Here is a 10,715-nt window from a genome sequence, read left to right as displayed (position 1 = left end):
ATGAGTCAATTTGATCAGATTTGGTGTCTGTTTTGTGAGCAACTCTGGTTTCTAGTGTCATCTTTATTCCAATCCATTCAGAAATTGAAGGGAACTTGATATTCACCAGATGTAACATGCATGACGTTCTTGGATTGGTTGTGCTGTTTGGGCTGATTCAGGGTGAATGTCAAATCCACAAAAATTAAAATAATGTATGGCTATTTTAAGCTAGATCTCTTTACATAGGATGTGGGATGTAGGTATAGGATGTACCCACACATATTCTACCTAAAGCACTCAGTCACTTGAGTAATCATCGACAGAGAAAACTCCTGGTTGTTATTGAGTAAAATTCAAAATATATTGAATAAGCTTTAACTCTGAATATTCAACTAAAATAAGTAAGCACATTAGTCACTCTTGATTCCAGAAAGAAAACGAATTATATGGTACAAAATACTGGATCACATACAAACGTTTGTATGTATATCCTTATCCTTAATAAAGATCATTCACTATCTCCTTAGTTATGTTTTACTTGCAGTTCCTTTATAAATATTTTCTAATTTTTTAAATTTATTATAAACAAAACAATACCAAAAAAAATACAGCACATCCACAAAAACCACAACCATAGCAAAATCAAATTAAATATTGAGCAGCAAAAGGGAGAAAAATATAAAGGCAAAAGTAAACATACACAGCAGAGGTACGCCACACCAAAAACCCTCAGTCCTCACCCCGTGAGGAAGTCCAATACAGGGCCCCATATCCTTTCAAAGATGTCCCCTCTGTCCTCACTACATAGTCTCAGTCTCTCCAAATGTAAAGTATTTTGTGTGTTCCATAAACATGAAGCCCGGAGCAGTGGGAGCCGGCCATAGCCTCAGCCTCAGTTCATCACACAGTAGAGCAAAATATTATGGAGCTCTCAGACATGAAACCTGAAGCAGCCAGAGAAGGATCACAGTCTCCGTCTAAGTGCAGCAAAGAGCACCCAGTGCACCGAGAGCCCCCCGAGGAAACCCACATGGTGATGGGGAGAACTTACTAACTCCTTACAGAGAGTTGAAAACTGAGTGAGTTCATGAAGCAGAGAAAACAATACCTTTGAGAAAAAACCAATCTGTAACCCCCGGTAAAGGTTTTACTGTTAATGTTATAGGGTATTTCACATAACCGTCTTTCTGTAGATCAGTGTGTGGGTTACTGTTGGAGATAAGGGATGTTTAGGAATGTAGGCCACCCAGTCAGGAGAGTGGTTCTAGAGAAGGCTGGGGGGAGCGGCTTTGCGACTGACTCGATGTGGGTCTTTGTTTTTTATTCAGCAGCAGATGAAGAGGGAGGATGGTGGAGAGAACGGGCTGTAGGACTCGATTCGGTGGGAAAATGTGATTCGATGAAGCCAAGGTGTGGAAGTCTACCAAGAATCAGTGAATATGGATTTTGGAAGATTTGAGCTCCAACCTGCTCATTTGACTGTTTAACTATAATGGCACTTTTTGTTTTTTTTTTCTTTCTTGACTAACTCTTTGGTAAAGATAACGTTCACAACTATACTTGATAATTGTTTGCAGTATGCGATCTGATACTTTATGCCAAGGGGCTATTGCAGGGCAATAAATCACACAGCATTCACCCAAACCGGGGTTTGGGTGGGCGACACAGCCCAACCCCATGGATTTTGTGGGACCAAAGTCATTCACACCCCAGACGTACTAAGCCTGAGAAAGGTGGGTTCTGGCCGTGGAGTCCACTGGCTATTAGCGAGAGGCTAACGAGCTGAATTTCCAGAGACGCCCAGTAAAAGAGGGTTTCACATGTTATTTTATGGGAAAACAAACCAATGAAATCTGATAAACTAGGAAAACACAAAACAGCATGGAAATAGATGTGATGATGATAATGACTTTTACTTAACACCTGCTAGAAACTTGAAATATTTTGACATGCAAATCTCAATACAGAACTGAAGTCAATTAATCTGTTAAAATACCCTGTATAACAAGTTTCATATAACATACGGTAGGATCTGTGCTGGTAATTCCATTAAATGTATACTTCTACATTTAAAATCATACATTAAACTCATTCTCTAATAGAAAGGAGAAAATAGTTCAATTATGGCCAAAGATGATCTTGTGCATTGGCATTCAACAGTGAGCAATATTCTAAAGTATATTCAATAACCAACATTTTATACTTAATGATACCTTTAAAATGCCTATGGTTGTTATTGCCAGGGAGAGAGTGGGGATGAGCCCCCACTGCCTATTAAACACTGCCAATGGCATCCACTGTTGTCCAGCTCCTGGCCTTAAAGTGTGGCTTAACTATTTCTACTGACTGGAGAAGGGGCAAAGGCCAATTATTGCTGCCTTAAAATCAGTTGCTTCGGGCAGATGGGGTTCATCAGCCATGTTGGCAGCTCTTCTAGGACAAGGAAAACTCTGATGCCTCATGGATACACCCACTCCTGGGGAAGGCTTCAGTTGTAAATCCGGGGCTGGACTCTCAAAGGCAGTGCTACATTGAGATTGATGTGACTGGCAACTCCTGCAATGCTGCTGGGGCCAAACTGTGTCAGTCTCTGCTGTTCCTTTGGGTTTATCGGATGCGTGGAGAGGGCAAGTTTGTTTCAGGAGCCCCAGTTTGCTCTCCATATCGCACCACCCGGGCTTGCGTATCTAGACAGCAATCCAAGGTCAAGCCTGACCAACAGAGGCCTCAAAAATACGTGGAATGCTTTTCATGGAAAGTGCATTACACGCTGGTGGAAAGAACATGCCTCAAGAATAATTAGTAATAGTGTAGGCATCCTTGCCAGCAGCAGCACTTCCATATCATCACCAATTGACCTGCCCACAACCCTACACTGAACCTTATGAACCTCACTGAGGTTACATGGCTGATTTCCCAACTCTGAATCCTAAGGCTGCCTATTGAGCCAATCCCTATCGAGTGAATAGGAAAAGAAAAGTAAGCAGTTATATTTATTTTGTATTTAAATTGTGGGCATGCTATGTTGGTGTTGTGGTCTACTACAGTGGTGCTGGAATGTGTGGCAACATTTGCAGACTTTCCCCACCTTATCCCTAGGTGTGTAAGTTGTTAACACAAACAACACATTTCAGTGTATGTTTCAATGTACATGTGATAAATAAATGATTATTTCTTCAATGTAATTCCAACCATGATGCCACATAATAACTTTTCATTGTAGAGGTCACCATGGCAAAAGTAAGTGTAAATAAATGGCATTAATTAAAAATATTCATTATTATGATCTTAGATATCTGTCAATGATAATGAAGCAAAAAGTAGTAAGGAGAAAAGTAAAAGTGGCAGGCTGACAAATCCAGGGCAAGCATTAAAAAGGGCCACTTTTCAACATAATTGTATAAGGGCTAAGAGAGTTGTAAAAGAGCGCCTGAAGGCTTTGTGTGTCAATGCAAGGAGCATTCCTAATAAGGTGAATGAATTGAAAGTGCAGATTGTTATTAATGATTATGATATAGTTGGGATCACAGAGACATGGCTCCAGGGTGACCAAGGATGGGAGCTCAACATTCAGGGATATTCAATATTCAGGAGGGATAGACATGAAGGAAGGGGAGGTGGGGTGGCGTTGCTGGTTAAAGAAGAGATTAACACAATAGAAAGGAAGGACATAAGCCGGGAAGATGTGGAATCGATATGGGTAGAGCTGCGTAACACTAAGGGGCAGAAGACGCTGGTGGGAGTTGTGTACAGGCCACCTAACAGTAGTAGTGAGGTCGGAGATGGTATTAAACAGGAAATTAGAGATGTGTGCAATAAAGGAACAGCAGTTATAATGGGTGACTTCAATCTACATGTAGATTGGGTGAACCAAATTGGTAAAGGTGCTGAGGAAGAGGATTTCTTGGAATGTATGCGGGATGGTTTTTTGAACCAACGTGTCGAGGAACCAACTAGAGAGCAGGCTATTCTGGACTGGGTTTTGAGCAATGAGGAAGGGTTAATTAGCAATCTTGTCGTGAGGGGCCCCTTGGGTAAGAGTGACCATAATATGGTAGAATTCTTCATTAAGATGGAGAGTGACATAGTTAATTCAGAAACAAAGGTTCTGAACTTAAAGAGGGGTAACTTTGAAGGTATGAGACGTGAATTAGCTAAGATAGACTGGCAAATGACACTTAAAGGATTGACGGTGGATATGCAATGGCAAGCATTTAAAGGTTGCATGGATGAACTACAACAATTGTTCATCCCAGTTTGGCAAAAGAATAAATCAAGGAAGGTAGTGCACCCATGGCTGACAAGAGAAATTAGGGATAGTATCAATTCCAAAGAAGAAGCATACAAATTAGCCAGAAAAAGTGGCTCACCTGAGGACTGGGAGAAATTCAGAGTTCAGCAGAGGAGGACAAAGGGCTTAATTAGGAAGAGGAAAAAAGATTATGAGAGAAAACTGGCAGGGAACATAAAAGCTGACTGTAAAAGCTTTTATAGATATGTAAAAAGGAAAAGACTGGTAAAGACAAATGTAGGTCCCCTACAGACAGAAACAGGTGAATTGATTATGGGGAGCAAGGACATGGCAGACCAATTGAATAATTACTTTGCTTCTGTCTTCACTAAGGAGGACATAAATAATCTTCCAAAAATAGTAGGGGACAGAGGGTCCAGTGAGATGGAGGAACTGAGCGAAATACATGTTAGTAGGGAAGTGGTGTTAGGTAAATTGAAGAGATTAAAGGCAGATAAATCCCCAGGGCCAGATGGTCTGCATCCTAGAGTGCTTAAGGAAGTAACCCAAGAAATAGTGGATGCATTAGTGATAATTTTTCAAAACTCGTTAGATTCTGGACTAGCTCCTGAGGATTGGAGGGTGGCTAATGTAACCCCACTTTTTAAAAAAGGAGGGAGAGAGAAACCGGGGAATTATAGACCGGTTAGCCTAACGTCGGTGGTGGGGAAACTGCTGGAGTCAGTTATCAAAGATGTGATAACAGCACATTTGGAAAGCGGTGAAATCATCGGACAAAGTCAACATGGATTTGTGAAAGGAAAATCATGTCTGACGAATCTCATAGAATTTTTTGAGGATGTAACTAGTAGAGTGGATAGGGGAGAACCAGTGGATGTGGTATATTTGGATTTTCAAAAGGCTTTTGACAAGGTCCCACACAGGAGATTAGTGTGCAAACTTAAAGCACACGGTATTGGGGGTAAGGTATTGATGTGGATGGAGAATTGGTTAGCAGACAGGAAGCAAAGAGTGGGAATAAATGGGACCTTTTCAGAATGGCAGGCGGTGACTAGTGGGGTACCGCAAGGCTCAGTGCTGGGACCCCAGTTGTTTACAATATATATTAATGACTTGGATGAGGGAATTAAATGCAGCATCTCCAAGTTTGCGGATGACACGAAGCTGGATGGCAGTGTTAGCTGTGAGGAGGATGCTAAGAGGATGCAGAGTGACTTGGATAGGTTGGGTGAGTGGGCAAATTCATGGCAGATACAATTTAATGTGGATAAATGTGAAGTTATCCACTTTGGTGGCAAAAATAGGAAAATAGATTATTATCTGAATGGTGGCCGATTAGGAAAAGGGGAGGTGCAACGAGACCTGGGTGTCATTATACACCAGTCATTGAAAGTTGGCATGCAGGTACAGCAGGCGGTGAAAAAGGCGAATGGTATGCTGGCAATTATAGCGAGAGGATTCGAATACAGGAGCAGGGAGGTACTACTGCAGTTGTACAAGGCCTTGGTGAGACCACACCTGAAGTATTGTGTGCAGTTTTGGTCCCCTAATCTGAGGAAAGACATCCTTGCCATAGAGGGAGTACAAAGAATGTTCACCAGATTGATTCCTGGGATGGCAGGACTTTCATATGAAGAAAGACTGGATGAACTGGGCTTGTACTCATTGGAATTTAGAAGATTGAGGGGGGATCTGATTGAAACGTATAAAATCCTAAAGGGATTGGACAAGCTAGATGCAGGAAGATTGTTCCCGATGTTGGGGAAGTCCAGAACGAGGGGTCACAGTTTGAGGATAAAGGGGAAGCCTTTTAGGACCGAGATTAGGAAAAACTTCTTCACACAGAGAGTGGTGAATCTGTGGAATTCTTTGCCACAGGAAACAGTTGAGGCCAGTTCATTGGCTATATTTAAGAGGGAGTTAGATATGGCCCTTGTGGCTACGGGGGTCAGGGGGTATGGAGGGAAGGCTGGGGCGGGGTTCTAAGTTGGATGATCAGCCATGATCATAATAAATGGCGGTGCAGGCTCGAAGGGCTGAATGGCCTACTCCTGCACCTATTTTCTATGTTTCTATGTTTCTATATTAAAGCAGTAGCTTTAGCTGACTCTTTCAGTTGGTTAACTGCCCTGTGATCACTGTCGGATATACATTAATATCCATAAACTAGAAACCACACACTAAGCATGCTCCCATGACATTTTGTTCATGAGATGTCTGCTCATTTCAAATAAATAAGTTGGTATTGGTATTAATTTATTATAGTCACATGTACCGAGATACAGTGAAAAGTTTGTCTTGCATACAATTCATATAGATGCACAATGCATACACTGTGCATCGAGCTAGAATGAGGTCAAACATAATAATGCAGAATAAAGTGTAAAAACAACCAGAAGAGTGCTACTGGAAATGAGAGCAGGTAAACTATAAACCACAGGGTCATAACGATGTAGATTGTAAGGCCAAAAGTCCATCGCCACACAAGACGACTGTTGAAGCACCTGATAGTAGTGGGATGGAAGCTCTTGTTAAGCCGGGTGGAATGTGCTTTCAGGCTTCTGCCTGACGGGAGAGGGAAGAAGAGAGAATATCTGGAGGGTCTAACATGGCATATTAAGAAATATTGCAATGTATTTTGAGGTCATGCACTGGAAGATAAAATTTGACCCATCCAGTATAAGCAATCACACCAATCTTATTTCCCCATAACAGTTCCCATTTTTCGAAGCATCTCTGTGTTGAAGGATCTGATTGATTCTGTTACAAAAAACAAGCTGCTGGAGAGAAGCAGTGAGTCAGGCAGCAGCTACACCAGGGTTTCCCAGCCTTTGTTGTGCTACGGAGCAATGCCATTTATGCTGGCTGCATAGTAGCCTCGGCACTGGACTTCGAGGCGAGTGGCCCTGGGTTTAAATCGGGCTGGCTCCTTGCACGCTTTCCATCCGTGCTGGGTTGTGCGTCGAGCTAGCAACACAGTCTCAGAAAAAACAGACAAAATGCTAAAGAAACGGCAACATTGCTGCCTGATGCGGCACAAGGCACAGAGAAGAATAACAACCAATGCCAGTAAGTTAGGGGTCCATGGACCCCAGGTTTGGAACCACTGAAACAAGTTGAGGTTAGAGAGTATAAAGAGATCGATGGGGTGGTGGAGTAAGGGCTGGTAAGTGATAGATGGATCCAGGTGAGGAGGTGTTGATTGGCAAATGGAGTCAGGCAGGGAGATAGGCTTGAGACTATTTCAGTTTGTTCCACTCTTACAGAGAAGGAGCTTCAGGTTGGGCAGTGGGTAATATAGAACATAGGACATTACAGCACAGTGCAGGCTATAATATCAGTAAAAGTGATTCCAAGGTGCATTTTCTGTTTTTTTTTTATCCACGCCATTGCAAGGGGTTCTTCAGTTCTTCACCTTAGACCACTTTGTGATTTCCACCAGCAGTGCTTCATGATAGTGTGGTGGTTAGCACAATGTTATTACAACTCAGGCCTTCGAAATTCAGAATTGAATTCTGACATCATCTGTAAGGAGTCTGTATGTCCTTCCTGTGGAATGCTTGGGTTTCCCCTGGGTGCTCAGTTTCCTCCCACAGTCCAATGATGTACTGGTTAGTAGCTTAATCGGTTATTGTGAATTATCCTGTGATTAGGCCAGGGTTAAATCAGGGGCTGCTTGGCGGAGCAGCTCGAAGGGCCAGAAGGGCCTATTCAGCGCTGTATCTCAATAAATAAATAAATGGCAGCAGATATACTTGTAGAGGCTTGAACATGCCATAATTTCCCACTCCTGAATTGTTGGGAACATTTTCATGGAGGACTAGTCAACAATTCATGGAAAACTGTACAGCATACACATGATGCTGAATACTTTTCAAGAGGATTAAAAAAGGAAATAATTTCAAAGTTCAAAGCTCAACATTCAAAATAAATTTATTATCAAACTACTGTACATATATATCACCATATACAACCCTGAGATTCATTTTCTTGCCAGCATACACAGAATATCCAAGAAACACAATAAAATCAATGAAAACCTGCTCCCAAGGGTACGGACAAACAACCAGTATGCAAAAGAAAAGAAATGTGCAAATATAAAAGAAAGAAAGATGATAATAAATGAGCATTACATGCTGAGAACATGGGAGGAAGAGACTATGTGATGAGAATCAGTATAATTACTATTAAACTAAATCATTCCCAGAGTTTTACTGAACATTGGAAATGATCCCAACTTGCTATCTTTGAGCATTAGGTTTGTTCTCATTTTATGGTTTAATTATAGCTGTCAAAATCTAGCTTATACTTTAAAATCCATTATCAAAAATCAAGTCAATGTCCAGTTCTCATTCTGTTAAAAAGAAATTCAAACTAAAAGCACAATAACCTGAAAATATATTGATTTATATTTCACTCACACAGATAAGTGTTCACAGCACTCTTAGAAAACACTCTGGAACATAGTTTTTCACTTTTATTGTTTAAGGAAACTGGTCACATAAAATATATTAGTTCTACAAATATTTTGCTTGCTAGGCAAGTAGGAAATGGAGTGAAGACAGAACCACTAAAGGGAGACTGTGATTTTGACAGAGAGGGAGAACATGGGAAAATGAGGCTGAAGAAGCAAAAGGTTTAGCAGCTGATTGTTAAATCTTCCACAAGTATGTGAAAGGGCAGAGAATAGAAAATTGGATGTTGGTGTCTTAAAAACGGAGGCAAAGTAATTCAAAATGGGAAGAGGGAAATGATAGATTTATTGAACAGAGATTTTATATTTAGAAATTCATCATTAACCACAAGGATGTATTAGTCCATCCCAAAATGAATCAATGACTGTCTCCGTTGGGGCTCCTGATACACAAGAAGGAAGTAACGGACAGTACTTTAAATTGTGTGGTGCACCTTGTGGGCTGGGTAAAATAATATTGGAGTCTCATTTGGCTGATGAGCTGGGTATCCAGCTGCAGAGCGTGGACTGTGAGCGCAATTGGGGTCAAGAAATAAGCTGGTGGACAGCCCTTGTGATTAGAGGAAAGGAATCTGGGAAGGAATGAAGGAGAGTCATTACATCAGGAAGAAGGAACAGGAGCCAATATTCACACCACCAGGTTCAAGAACAGTTATTACCCCTCAACCATCAAGCTCTTGAACCAGAGAGGATAAATTCACTCATCCCATCACTGAACTGTTCCCACAACCTATGGGCTCACTTTCAAGGATTCTTCACCTCATATTCTTGGTATTTATTGCTTATAAGGCCATAAGATCATAAGATACAGGAGAAGAATTAGGTCATTTGACCCATGGAGTCCATTCCAATGCTCATCATGGCTGATACATTTACTTCTCAACTCCATTCTCCTGCCTTTTCCCCATAACCTTTCATGCCCTGACTAATCAAGAACCTATCAACCTCTGCCTTAAATACACTTAATGATGTGGCCTCCACAGTGCCTATGGCAACAAATTCCACAGATTTACCACTCTCTGGCTAAAGAAATTTCTCTTCATCTCCATTCTATTCTGAATCTGTGCCTTCTGGTCCATAGGAAATATCCTCTCCACATCAATTCTATCTAGACCTTTCAACATTCAATAGGTTTCAATGAGATCTCCCCTCATTCTTCTAAATTCCAGCGAGTAAAGGTTCAGAGCCATCACTCCCTCTTCATATATTAAGCCTTTCATTCCTGGAATCATTCTCAAGAACCGCCTATGGACTATCTCCATTGTCAACATATCTTTTCTTAAATAAGGGGCCCAAAACTGCTCACAATCCTCCAAGTGAGGCCTCACCAGTGACTTATAAAGCCTCAGCATTATATCGTTGCTTTTGTATTCTGGTCCCCTGGAAATGAAGGCTAACATTGCACTTGCTTTTCTCACCACTGACGCAACCTGCAAGTTAACCTTTAGGGGATCCTGCACAAGGACTCCCAGTCTTTCAGCATCTCAAGTTTTTCTCCCTGTTCAGAAGATAGTTTATGCTTTTATTTCTTCCACCAAAGTGTATGACTGTTCACTTCCCAACATTGTATTCCATCTGCCACTTCTTTGCCCGTGACCCTAGTCTGCAGTCCTTCTGCAGTGCCCCCACCTGCCCCTGCACCAATCTTTGTATCATCTACAAACATGCCAAAAAAAGCCATCAATTCCATCATGTATTTATTATTAATAATATAATAAATATTATTACTTTTTTTTCTTACTGTATATGCACATTTTGCTGTCTTTTGCATATTGATTGTCCATACCATTGGAGGCAGTCTGTCGTTGGTTCCATTGTGTTTCTTCGCCCACAAGAAAATGAATCTCAGGTTTGTAAATCATGAGATATATGTATATTGACAATAAATTTACATTGAACTTTACATCAGAGGTTCTCAGACTATGAAAATAATCCCATGAGAGGTTTACGTGCCACGAACGGTCTCCAACTGGAGAACTGGCGACTGCATATGGGGATCCTGTCAAA

The sequence above is a fragment of the Mobula hypostoma genome, chromosome 19, assembly GCF_963921235.1.
Source record: "Mobula hypostoma chromosome 19, sMobHyp1.1, whole genome shotgun sequence".
In the NCBI taxonomy this organism is placed as follows: domain Eukaryota; kingdom Metazoa; phylum Chordata; class Chondrichthyes; order Myliobatiformes; family Myliobatidae; genus Mobula; species Mobula hypostoma.
This window is presented reverse-complemented; position numbering follows the sequence as displayed.